At 37.6% G+C, this 13787-nt stretch overlaps 2 long non-coding RNA genes across 7 annotated transcripts in view; one reads left to right on the plus strand and one right to left on the minus strand.

Moving 5' to 3' along the window:
• The window catches only part of LOC135056065 (uncharacterized), a 29904-nt gene extending 20324 nt beyond the window's left edge, over window positions 1-9580 (minus strand). The window contains exons 1-2 of the long non-coding RNA XR_010243884.1: window positions 8947-9580; window positions 1212-1897 (exon numbers count right to left, since the gene is read on the minus strand). This is a non-coding gene — a long non-coding RNA (uncharacterized LOC135056065). The remainder of the gene's footprint in view (window positions 1-1211; window positions 1898-8946) is intronic.
• Window positions 5835-13787, plus strand: part of LOC135056063 (uncharacterized) — a 41994-nt gene continuing 34041 nt past the window's right edge. For 3 of the 6 annotated variants that reach the window (XR_010243882.1, XR_010243878.1, XR_010243879.1), the window contains exon 1: window positions 5835-6000. This is a non-coding gene — a long non-coding RNA (uncharacterized LOC135056063). Of the gene's footprint in view, window positions 6001-7716; window positions 7817-13787 lie in introns of all 6 variants that reach the window. The other 3 variants (XR_010243880.1, XR_010243881.1, XR_010243877.1) reach the window with 2 other exon arrangements.

Genomic DNA, 13787 nt, shown 5'->3' on the forward strand with positions numbered 1-13787 from the left:
TTTCCAATCCTATTCTGATTTAGGTTGAAAAGCAAATAATAAAAGAAACAAAATACATATGATAGATACATATATTGATTAAATACCAAATATATAAATGAGTCATTGTGAAAACAGTGATTATATAGTAAAAGCAAAGCAATTTTTTTTAACTTGAAGCTCACAAATAGCTATTATTAGGATGGCCACTTTGGTCATTTTAGGTCAAATTGGGCCAACAATTACTCTCAGTGCCATTCAACTTCAGCAGAAGATCTGGCATTCGATTAGCATGATCTGCACCTATTGTATATGTTGTAATCAGCGGACCTCATCTGTATGTTCTTCCTCAGTGCCAAGTAGCCTTATCTACCTGTCTATTGGTTGCTTCTCAGTTCACATAAAGATGGGATGTTTTTGTTAGAAATAATATAAACTGCAGCAGATTTTCAGGAAAATACTATTGTACCATGTGGCAGGACCTTTTGCAGCTGATAAAATCCCAGATTGGATTTTCTCTTCTGCAAAATTGCAATTTCACATTAAATTTAAAATAGAACTGAGTTGTCGGGATACAGCCACTTAGGTCGACAGTCATTAGATCGACCACTGTGGTCGACATGGTCACTAGGTCGACGTGGAAAAAGGTCGACATGATTTTTTTTAAATAAAAATGTAAATAACTTTTTTATACTTTACGATCCACGTAGACTACGATTGGGAATAGTAACCTTGCCTGAAGATCGCAAGCCATGCGATGGGACTCCAATTGGGGTTCCCCGTCACTTTATGATGAATACGACACCAAAAAAAGTAAAAAAAAACTCATGTTGACCTTATCTAGCCACTATCGACCAATAGTGGTCGACCTAATGCATGTTGACTCTATGACCCATACTCGAGTTGTCACAGGTGTCAGTTCATTTTGCTCTGTAATGGGTCTACTGTAGGTAGACGTCCGTAACAAAAATTATATTTTAAATCTGGGCAGAGCATAATTCTATGAAAAGCTCTGAAAAGCCAAATTCAGATAAAGAAAGGTCTGAAATTCTATGCCAAAAAGATGAATGAGGCAGAGACTATGCAGAATGAATCGGAATATTTTAAATGTTTCTTGCTTTGTGTTATTGTCAATTCAAGTCACAGAATTTATCAGTGTACATTATTCATTTACTGCTTTTATAGTGACAGAAAAGATTTCTATCATATCAGTAGAATAATACTATACTCACACAGTGGGGGGAAAAAACATAACCAGCGCTTGTAGAGGACCTTCTTCAATCCTATATGCACATTAGTATGAGCATCTTTCTCCAATAATTTGCCATGAACATGAAAATGGAGAGAATGAAAGTGCATGGTGAAGTACAGTTTTAATATGCATATACTTAAAGTACTGTACACACTAAAAATCACATGTTAGAATTTCAGAAATCACATTTAAATGCAGGTAAATGCAGGAATCCACATTAAACGATCAACTCAGGACAATTACCAGATGTGTTGGAACTGCTAGCATACAGTTCAATTAAAGCATAGAATAGTTGGAGTTCCGTATATTCCGACCAGTCTGTATGGATATCTTGTCTGTACTGTCTGTATGAATGACTGTCAGATCTGTACTGCCAGCTCCTATACTGTGATAGTGCTGTACATATAGTAATGTTACAGTGCAGCCACCAGCTCCTGTCACTGAGAAGGAGCCAGCATTTTGGTGTCACCCCTCGGTGGGTGACACCTGCGAGCGGGCTGCACCCCCCTTGTGACGCCACTGTTCAGATTTCTGTTTTTTTATTAATGATCAGTGAACATGTGTTTATTTCCCCATTTCTCAGATGCTAGAAGATTGAGAATTACTTTGTCCAGAAAGGATAGAAAGGATCATATTTGGGGTTCTCTCCAGGGGCAGACATAGTACCTGTGGGAAAAAAATATACATAACTAATACTTTCAATATCATTGTTTGGGGAGACTTCTGTAGAAATGTGTGGAATCAGCTCCATGAAATGTGTTATGATAGATAGATAGATAGATAGATAGATAGATAGATAGATAGATAGATAGATAGATAGATAGATAATAGCCCAATATGAATGCTATATTTCCTATGCATGTGTAAAATATATCATGTTTCCTAATCTAATGTTTTATCTCTTTATGTTAGAAAAGAAAGTTAAAATACTTATAGAATTCATTACTAGATATGAAATTTGGTAATATAGCAACTACACAACAGATTAGCACAGAGGTTCTCAAATGCGGACCTCAAGGCACACCAACAGTCCAGGTTTTAAGTATATCCACGGCTCAGCACAGAGGGTTAAATCAAATTGACTGAGGTACTAATATAGGGGTAGATGTATTAACCTGGAGAAGGCATAAGGAGGTGATAAACCAGTAAAAAAGCAGTGTTAAGTGCAAGGTGATAGTGCACCAGCCAATCATCTCCTAACTGTTAATTTACATATGGAAGCTGATTGGCTAGTGTGTTTATCACCTTGCATTTATCACTGGTTTATCACTTCCTTATGCCTTCTCCAGGTTAATACATCTACCCCTAAGTTACCTGTGGCCAAGAATGGATATACTTAAATCCTGGATGGTTAGGGTGCCTTAAGGACCGCATTTAAGAACCTCTGGATTAGCATATTAACACACGTGTTAGTATATGGAAGTATGTTTTAAAGCAATTAAATGATTTTAGAATTTCCATCTACTCTTACTAAGACAGTAGATGAACCAAAAATTACCTAAGTATTCTATATTAGCAATTATATTTTCTGTATGTTCATTCATCATTTTTATTCATTGTGATTTTTCGACATATTAAAGTCCCATTTATTTACATTATGGAGGAATCCAATAAGCCGCAGGTTTGCCACATGGGTAAAAGTTCCGGGTTTCGTGGCCAGAGTTACTGAGTTTACCAGTTTCCCCAATGGTTTACCCTGGGTTAATGCACACTAATTATTATTATCCTTTATATATATGGCGCCACAAGGGATCCGCAGATCCCGATTACAAAGTACACAAATGAATCATCAAAACAGGAAAACAGTGACTTACTGTTAAAGACAATATAGGACAAGTAGAGGGTAAATAAACATAGCTACATCAGAAGACGATACTGAAATAAGTACCAGGGTGGCAGAAAACCGAGGAGTTTGGTGCCATTGAAGATGGTTTATGTAAGAAAAGGATGAGCACAAGAGGGAAGAGGGCCCTACTCGTGAGAATTACGGGGGTAATTCCAAGTTGATCGCAGCAGGATTTTTGATAGCAATTGAGCAAAACCATGTGCACTGCAGGGGAGGCAGATATAACATGTACAGAAAGAGTTAGATTTGGGCGGGTTATTTTATTTCTGTGCAGGGTAAATACTGGCTGCTTTATTTTTACACTGCAAATTAGATTGCAGATTGAACACACCCCACCCAAATCTAACTCTCTCTGCACATGTTATATCTGCCTCCTCTGCAGTGCACATGGTTTTGCCCAATTGCTAAAAATCCTGCTGCGATCAACTTGGAATTACCCCCTACATTCTTCTATGTAAAATGCAGAATCGGTGGATTTCCCGGCATGTTAAATCTCAGAGGGTGCCTTTTGTCACTGTAACTGCAAGGAAAAGTCCCGCCCTGTGGTTCAGCGCATTGCTGGGTAATCCCAGCTGGTTAAATCAGTGGGCACGGGAAAACCCATGTCTAATCTGATTTCACCTTATGTCTTTGTATTCTTAAAGAGATGACTTGTCAGAGAGACTTCGGTTATATAATGCTAGATTTATGCAGAGATTTTTTTTTTGTTCACAGTATCAGTGATAAAAGTCTGTTACGATTGCAGGATAAGATAAGAAAGGGATTAAATGAAGACTTCCAAAGAGTGTCAGCTTTTCAAGTGAATCTTGGTGACAGTACTTTCAGGTAAAAGGGGGGTACACACGGAGAGATCCATGCTTAATTTCTAAGCAATCTGACGTGTCTATGCCCATAGCGATAGTGATGTGCGACCCCGTGCGTCGCTATCGCCGGTTCTAGATTGTGCCATGCAGGCACAATCTAGTCAGGTCACCCATTTCACTGCTGTGTGAAGGGAGCGCCCCCCCACACCCACCTCCGCTCAGCACACATGTGCTGAGCGGGGGGGGAGAGATGTGTGCTGAGCGGTCTGTGCTAATTTTATAGATTTAAAAAAAATGTAATTTAGGAATTTATACATTGTATAAAAATAATTCAAAACACTGTGCCTTTAGTAGAGATGCATCCTGCTACTTCCTTGCAGTGATTTCTACTGCGATGCGCTATGCCGCGGGAAGCTGCGATCCTTTCGCACCTGCGGCTCTCCCATAAAAGCGCATGCATTGGGGGGGGGTGTGTACACGCGCACCCACAAATCTCAGGAGCCGGCAGTTGCGTTGCGTTCACTGTGAATCAATGCTGTAACAGTTTACTCAGGGCCGGACTGGGGCATGAATGGAATCACCGGGGGAATGCAGTGGTAGGGGCCCATGTTTAGGGGTGTGGCCAGTATACAGAAGGGGTGTGGCCAGCCACCACATTGGTTTGCCTAACTATTAGAGAGTGCATGGCCTAGGCCCCTTGACAAATACATATAGTAAATACTGCTAGTGCATACATGACAATGTACCAGATTATTACCAGCAATGCACTGTAGTAAATAGACCATAGTCCTGTGCAGTTTAAGGTAAAATATGTATATGTATATAAATGCACAGTCCAGAACCTGATACCTAGAGGAAGAGGTGAGGCCCCAGGCAGTAGGGCGCACTGGGGGTTTCCCCTGTACCCCGTGGGCCAGTCCAAACCTGAGTTTATATAGTTTCTACTAAAGTAACAGAATTAGGTAATTTTAGGTACTGACGCCAAGATTAGGTCATTTTAGGACCTGTAGAAATTAAGTATGTTATTCCCTGGTATATAAAACATAAAAGGAAACTGAAATTGTGAGTGTAATGAGAAAGGATTAGAATAGGTTAGAACCTAAGAATCATGGGTTTATTCATAAATTATGTTGCATGCATAAGGCGGCTGCTGAAAGGTTGGTGGTCTTGAGAATGGAATGTTAGGGGTTCGAAACATCGACTTAATACATCACTTATACTGGGTGATGAAGTTTCCAGTGGTACTGTATGTATAAAATCCCTCTGTTTTTCATAACTGTGAAGATTTTTAATGGTATAACATATTAATAAAGTGGTTATATAATCTGTTGAATTTGAGAGTGCCCTGATTATTGGAAATGGACTGCAATTTTATATGTATTTATTTATTGATTAATTAATTAATTTATTTATTTAACTATCTATCTATATATATTTTTTGTGTGATAGCAAGTTGATTATGTAGTAAAATATATCTAATATGTGTTCAAAGTACTTTCTCTGACCTGTAAATGTCTGTAAGATTTAGTTCCCTAAATCAGCCCTTTTTTCATTTAGATTTTCTTCTATTCATTTTAAAAGCCACCAACACTGAAATGTAATTTAAATATTTCACTCAAAACATACCAGCATCTATCTATCTATCTATCTATCTATCTATCTATCTATCTATCTATCTATCTATCTATCTATCTAGCTATCTATCTAGCTATCTATCTATCTATCCACACACACACGCGCGCACACACACACACAAATATATATATCAGAATAAGTGCCTGCCAAATTTGCGCACACTGTAAGCAATGGAATGTGATCTAGGCAATGGTGGGGGCTATTCACGGAAATCATTGACCTGGGAAAACTTGAGATGATAGTTCAAACAAAAATGACTTGTCCATATGGTGTTATATAACCATCAGCTAATAGCTGGTGGTCAACACCAACAAAATTACTACTGCATCAACACTTTTCCAGCTGCATGCATCCAGCATTAACTACCAAATATAGATTTCAATTTGCTATAATTACAGATGAGAGTATATAAGAGATCTGGATGCATAAAGTTAGTCCTCTGCACTGCCCTGAGTCAAAATGTAACCAGTCTGAGCAAACTGACGGTGAGTTCCAAACAAATGTAATTGTATTTTGTTAATACTAGTCAAAATGTACTTACTGAGTAAGTGTGTGTGTGTTGCATTTTCGCAAAGTGGTGCTTGTGGAAGCTGTTGTACTGCTTATCACCAATTAAGTGTATTTTGCAGAACAGGTTAGACAATGGAAGAAATAAATCTGATTGGTTGCTCTGAGTAACAGCACATTCGCTACATTGTTGAATTAGGAGGAACCCTTGTTTGTTTGTTTCATATATACATATATATATATATATATATATAAAAAAATGTATATATATATATATATAAATGTATATATATATACGAAAGCCCTAACTCACTCACTGACTCATCACTAATTCTCTTACTTCCCAATATGTTAGGAAGCTGACATTTAATATAGGTATTCATCATGTGGGAAATAGGAAGACTACATAGTTAGAATTTTAATAAACCTCCCCTAAGGGGGTGAAAATGGGTTGACATAATGAAGTCATTACCGATGCGTGAATGATTATGCCGAAACGGACAATCCGATCAAAATTTGGATTGCACCTCCAGTGTGTAGAATTTAATAAACTACAAAAATGGTCCTATCACTTTTTCACTATCTCCTACGGGTGCTCCTGGGGTAACGCTAAGAACCATAGATTTATATTTACTTACATTAAAGCATCTGAAATTCACATCTCTATAGATTTAACAGATTATTAACACTCACTTACATGTACAACCATGCAAACGAGAAACTCCTGTGCGAAGAACGGGTAGAATTGCTAGTGCATATATATATATATATATATACACGTATGACCGGCACTCCAACAGCACAGCATAAATACCTGGGTGCCCTCATCCTGACGAAAGGCGCAAATAAAGGCGTCTGAAATGTTGATTGAAAAAGCTTGTGAAGCTGTGTAATTTCTCTTGGAGTGCTGCCCACCAATCTGTGCTATATATATATATATATATATATATATACAGTATCAAACATAACTATCTTTCCTCTATAGTTAATCCTACACTAGATATAAACATGTATTTCTGTGCCATAAAAATACACATGATCATTGCTGTACATTTTATTTGGGTTATATCTAACCTGCGTGCAGCTTTCAAAGGTAAGAACATCCCAAACAATTGCAATGGGCACCTAGGACACTTCCAGACATAAGTTGGACAATTAGAGAAGAGAGCAACTATAAAGTTTTATCACAAAACCCATTTTTCTCCAAAAGAAATGCAAATCTTTGTGCTGTACTATAACTATCACTGTAATTACTGTAACTGAAAATCTTCGGTGCAACACTATACAATGAAAAAGACATACAGGTGGAGCCTCCGTTATCTTTGCCTGCCTAGTCGCAGGCATGCACTCCCAGCGTGACTAGGCGATCCGTCTGGCTAGTTACACCGGGAGTGGAGCGTCTCTGTCCGGGCGCGCAAACGGAGATGCTCTCCATTCAAGTGAATGGGGTGCATCTCCGGGCGCGTGTGCCCGTCCAGATGGAGACGTTCACAGTGACTAGGTGCGCCCAGGCGTGCGCGCCTAGTCCCAAATGGAGCAAAGACAGCTGAGGCTCCATCTGTACCATAAATACGTGTGTGTGTGTGTGTGTGTGTGTGTGTGTGTGTGTGTGTGTGTGTGTGTGTGTGTGTGTGTGGGTGTGTGTACTATATTAAAATAGGCTTACTATACTATCCCTTTAAACCACAACACAGGATCTTTATCGGATTAAAACCAAGTGAAATGCAGGCTTGAAGTCAGCCAGCCACAGAACCTGTGTAATGTATGAGTATCCGGGTTTAAAAGGATAGTATGGTAAGCCTGACAGATTTATCGCACTGACCATCCTGACATGTTTGCTAAGTATTTATTACTGTTTTCTGCCATGCCACTGGCATACAGTATACTGGATTATAAGTACACTTTATTATGCTGCTGCTATTGTTTTGATAAAGAAGCTTTTTGCATTAAATGAGGTTCCGGTTATTTGGAAACTATGACCAGGATGTAATGAAGTCCAAGTTCGGCGGTCATGTGGGATGCTGGCAACTTGGCCAATTTTTTTAAAGGGGCAATCATGTACAAAGCTAAATCATTCATTGTACATGATTGCCCCTTCAAAAAAATATCTGAGTTTGTCTGGCACTTTATTACATCACGCTATATATATATATATATATGGTTTATGGTTGTCTAAAAGGAGGTGCTTCAATAAATTCATCTCCAGTAAATTTCAGATATATTGAAAAAGAAGGTCTAAAGTACTATACACACTGGCCAACGGCAGCAATTTGGACGATGAACGATCTGATTGATGATCGTTATCGTCCAAATTGTTTTACATTGCAAAGCGATGGGAAACCAACGATGAATGACCGTGGGGACGCACATCATTCATCATTGGTGCCTACACACTATACAATATGAACAATATATCGCACATTTCTGAACGATATCATTCATATCGCCCGTCGCCATCGCCCAGTGTGTAGGGCGCTTACCTTTACTTAATAAGGACTCTTACTAGATGTCATCTATAGTTAACGTAATGCTCATATATTATTATTATTAGAAATAGTTTTACACCCTTACAGTATATGATTTAAAATAATATCAATCACAATTTATAAACATAGAGACATAAAATACACTCAGACATTTTGCCATGTAGTACATTACTTTTGTGAACATAGATTGGAAGGTAAGCATTTTCTCCAGTCACAGGTTCTCTGAATGAATCCTTTAATGTTTAACCCGATGGGTTTGTCCCAGAGAGATTGTTTCATCTCTAAGAGACTTCTTCAGCCTTAATTCTTTGAAAGCTGCTAAATATGAAAATCACATTTTATTGGGATTCAATAAGAAGACCAGTGAATATCAGCTTAGAGCGGACCAATGGTTTCCTTGATAAGTTCAGGGTCACAAATCGGGAGATATTTACTCACTGATACACTTTAAAAGATCCTCAGGTGGAGCTAATTATTTCACTGGTGATTCTGTGAGGAGACCTGGAAAACATGAACTGCAGGCTAGAGCACAGAGTTTAGAACCTATGGAAGAGGTTCCCAAATGTGGTACTCAAGATACCCTAACGGTCCAGGTATTAAAGATATCCATGGCACAGCACAGATGGTTAAATCATATTGACTGAGGTACTAATTAAGTCACCTGTGGTCAAGCATGGATATACCTATAAAAGCTGGACCATTGGGGTGCCATGAAGACCATGTTTGGGAACTTACGATCTTCTATGGTCTAAACCAGTGCTTCCCAACGTCGGTCCTCAAGTACCCCCAACAGTTCATGTTTTCCAGGTCTCCTCACAGGATTTCAAGTGAAATAATTAGCTTCACCTGTGGGTCTTATTTAATGTCAGTGAGTAATGAATACACCTGTTCAACTGCTAGGTGACCTGGAAAACATGAACTGTTGGGGGTACTTGAGGACCGAGGTTGGGAACCACTGGTGTAAACAACAAAAAAAGCCCAACATTCTTTTTCATTAAGTAAAATAATTTTTCTCACTTTTCTGTGTGTGTTTACACTGAGTAAATGATGTGTCTACACATATATACAAAGTGCAACTAGAATGATCCCAATTTGTCCTCTTAAATCATTTTTTATTTATTTTCCATGGAAGAGAAAGAAACATTGGCCCTCATTCCGAGTTGTTCGCTCGCAAGGCGATTTTAGCAGAGTTGCTCACGCTAAGCCGCCGCCTACTGGGAGTGTATCTTAGCATCTTAAAATTGCGAACGATGTATTCGCAATATTGCGATTACAAACTTCTTAGCAGTTTCAGAGTAGCTTCAGACTTACTCGGCATCTGCGATCAGTTCAGTGCTTGTCGTTCCTGGTTTGACGTCACAAACACACCCAGCGTTCGCCCAGACACTCCCCCGTTTCTCCAGCCACTCCTGCGTTTTTTCCGGAAACGGTAGCGTTTTTCCCCACACGCCCATAAAACGGCCTGTTTCCGCCCAGAAACACACATTTCCTGTCAATCACACTACGATTGCCTGAGCGATGAAAAAGCCGTGAGTAAAAATACTATCTTCATTGTAAAATTACTTGGCGCAGTCGCAGTGCGGACATTGCGCATGCGCACTAAGCGGAAAATCGCTGCGATGCGATGAAATTTACAGAGCGAACGACTTGGAATGAGGGCCATTGCCTTCTCTTGTTGAAACATAAAGAAGGTTGCAGTATGTCTCACTTAATTTTGTATGTGCATAGCTCTGCAAAACGAAGTGCGGCAACATGTGCAGTACTTGCCAAGAAACGCCATCACTTTGCTGGAGCCTGTTCTAAATTCTGCTCCCTTGCAGACATCTCATCTTGCTCAATAAACTAATGAGCTTTGGCAGAAATGTAGAAGCACAGCGCCACCTAAAGTTATGTTGTGCTGCACCTTTACCAGCACACTGTACCTGTTAGCTGTCCTTATGGCACTGTACACATTATACAAAAGCACTTATTCATAAATTGTGCCTGTGTGATGCTGTGTCTTTTGACATCAGTTGTATTATTTTGTATAATTTTTTTGACATTTGTAGAAATTGTAGATTTTATATTCTATTTATATTCTGATGATTTATTCATTATTGAACAATCTAGAATAACTGTTTTATCACCTATTTATTTATCTATCTATTTCATTTCTTTCTTTCTATCTACAGTATCTATCTATCTATCTATCTATCTCATTTCTATCTATCTATCTATCTATCTATCTACCTACTGTAACTGTTCTATCTTTCTATCTATCTATCTATCTATCTATCTCACAACTATCTATTGATCTAATATTTAGCAATCTATGGGGCATATATAGTTAGAATGAAAATGTTCATTTTTCCCGTGCCGCAGGGTTTACCCCATTAAATTGACTGAGAGAAATTCAGCTGCAGTAATCTCTATAGGAATTAGCACATACCAAAGCCAGGAAAAATACTTATTTTAAGGTAAAAATATTGGGACTTGATTCAGAACCCCTGGGATACATGTGTCGGCCCCCTTCCTTCCCCCTACTAATGATTAATTAAGCAATTGCAAGTTTTCAGTTAGCGTAATTGGGCCAATAATTACATGTCATTATTGTGGTGAATAAAAAATGCACTAAATGACCCCAAGATCAATATGCACCCCATATTTCTGTAAAGTATTTATGTAAACAAATAGTAGTTGCTGTTATCATTATTTGTATATTTGTAATTTAAAGGGCCTTAAATTGCCCCAAGATAACAATGTTTGTACTTTTTCTTGACTTATTTGTTTTATCCATTTGAGTTTAAACCCCCCAAAATTAGCTTTTTTATAATTTTATAACTTTTTTTAAAATTGTGGAAATCAAACATTTTAATAGCAATATATATATATATATATATATATATATATATATATATATAATTTTTTATTTTATTTTTTTTGGGAACAGACAACTGTACTGTTACCCAATATGTTTGTTATCTTTTTAAATCTTTTAAAAAAATGTTTTATCTGTAGCTATCTACTCTATCTATCTATCTATCTATCTATCTGTCAATATTAATCTACAATACATATGTACATACTATCATATTTATATATCAACCTATCTATAATATTCATCTAGTTACCTCTATAATATTGATCTATGTATTTATCTACATAACATTTATCTCACCTTTAGTTGTTGTATTGTGTGGAATTTGTATATTTTACCCATGCTTGCGTGGGTTTCCTCTGGATACTCTAGTTTCCTCCCATAATTCAAAAATATCAGGTAGGTTAATTGGCACCTGACAAAGATGATCCATAGTATTTTTGATTGTGTACATGTGGTGGTGAGCATAGACTGTAAGCTCTACAGGGGCAGGGACTGATGTGAATAGCTAAATATTTTCTGTAGTTTGCTGTGGAATATATGTGCACTATATGAATGGCAGATATATATTATATTATATTATGTATTATATATATATATATATATATATATCATACCTGTCAGCTGTGTAATACGTCAGTTGTACCAATTTCATCCATACTTAAGACATACTACATACAGTAATATTTAATACATTATACAGGAACTGCAACCATTAAAATTTATTTTCACATTATAATTTGTCTAATGTTCTAAAATGGATGGTTTTATGGATGATTGTGTCGGCAAAACTAACTATTTCCAATGCCTCTTCAGCCAACTATGTATTAAAAACATATTTTCTGCAAAATCTTTACTATCTTTTGTATAGTTTGGTAACATTACTATTATTATAACATTTTATTTATGAGGCACCACAAGTGTTTTGCAGCGCTGTACATACGGTCAGTAGTATGAATTATCTTTATCGCAAGATGATTCATTTTTTTTAAGAGTATTATATACCCCCTTTCAGGAACAATGAATGTAGGATACATTGTTCTCATCAACCTGGCATTCCAACGCAGCTCTTACTTGCCAACTTCCTGGCTGCCTCATCTGGCAGGGAGCAGCCAGCTCATCTGGGAGGCCTGTCGTAGGAAAGTGGGCAGACTGGTGGATGTCATGATGAGAATACTGGCATAGTGAAGTAGGGACAAGGCCACAATGATGTAATTTAACATGTATCATGCCATCGACTACCCGACCCACCCACTTTAGCTCGGTAAGTGGGTGGCTATGAATAGGTGTGGCCTGCTCCAGGAGACTTGCCCAATTTATGGGAGGCCAGGAAGACCATTTGATTTTTGGGAGCCTCCAGGCCATTCCAGGAGACTAGGCAAGTATGCAGCAGCTCTGTTAAAAAATAATGTATTACCTCCAAACTCCATTCCAGGCAGGCAAAGCTGTACCCATTTTTTTAGAACAGTTTCCTAATGGGATCTGATACAGGTCAAGAAACTGAAACTACAAGTATTAGAGCTACAATGGAATCACTGCACTTATGTATGAATCCACACATCCACATAGTGCATGTCTGCAAAGCAATACTGCTAAGTAATCACTCACAATGGGGTATATTTACTAAAGCTTCTAAAAATTAAAAGTGGTGATGTTGTCCATAGCAATTAATCAGATTCTACCTATCATTTCTCTTTTTCATCCTAAAAGATAATAGACATAATCTGATAGGTTGCTATAAGCAACATCACCACTTTTCATTTGTGTCTGTTCTATTTACCTCTCTTCTAACATGGCAGCCCACAGCAGAAGAGTGAAAAACATGATTGACCCATTTGGTTTAGTATAAACAATAGATAAGCAAAAGTTTCAAACCTGTTCTGTTAAATTGTGGAATTTGGCCTTAGGTGCTGCCAATTCCATGGAATGCTACTGTATCCATGTCATTTCACCTTCGGTTTATAGAAATTAATAATTTGATTGCCATTGTCCTAGCTCTGTTCATAGGCTTTAATTTACCCTAAATGTGAACACACAAATACAGTGTGAATGGTATTCCGCAGAATGGCAATGCAAAAGCGCAACTAAGAGACTTATTATGGGAACATTGCTCTGCCTGCAAAACTCAGTTTGTGGCAAATCTCAATGCAATAGTACTTATCTATAATATAAACACTTCCGTTATAATATTTAATGTATATTGACTTGTTGAAAATATTGTTTGTCCTATTACTGTGTGCTTTCATAAATATTGTAATATTGTAACTACGGAGGGAAAACCACTTTTCCTGTTATATAATGTCATTTGGAATTTCGCAAAATAGAAGAGAAAGGTTACTGAAACACCCAGCAAACATTCTCCTGATTACATTATTTAAAGTGATTGCCTGAATATTGTAAGTAGACTAATACGTGAAAATTG

Source organism: Pseudophryne corroboree, chromosome 3, assembly GCF_028390025.1.
Source record: "Pseudophryne corroboree isolate aPseCor3 chromosome 3, aPseCor3.hap2, whole genome shotgun sequence".
Taxonomy (NCBI): domain Eukaryota; kingdom Metazoa; phylum Chordata; class Amphibia; order Anura; family Myobatrachidae; genus Pseudophryne; species Pseudophryne corroboree.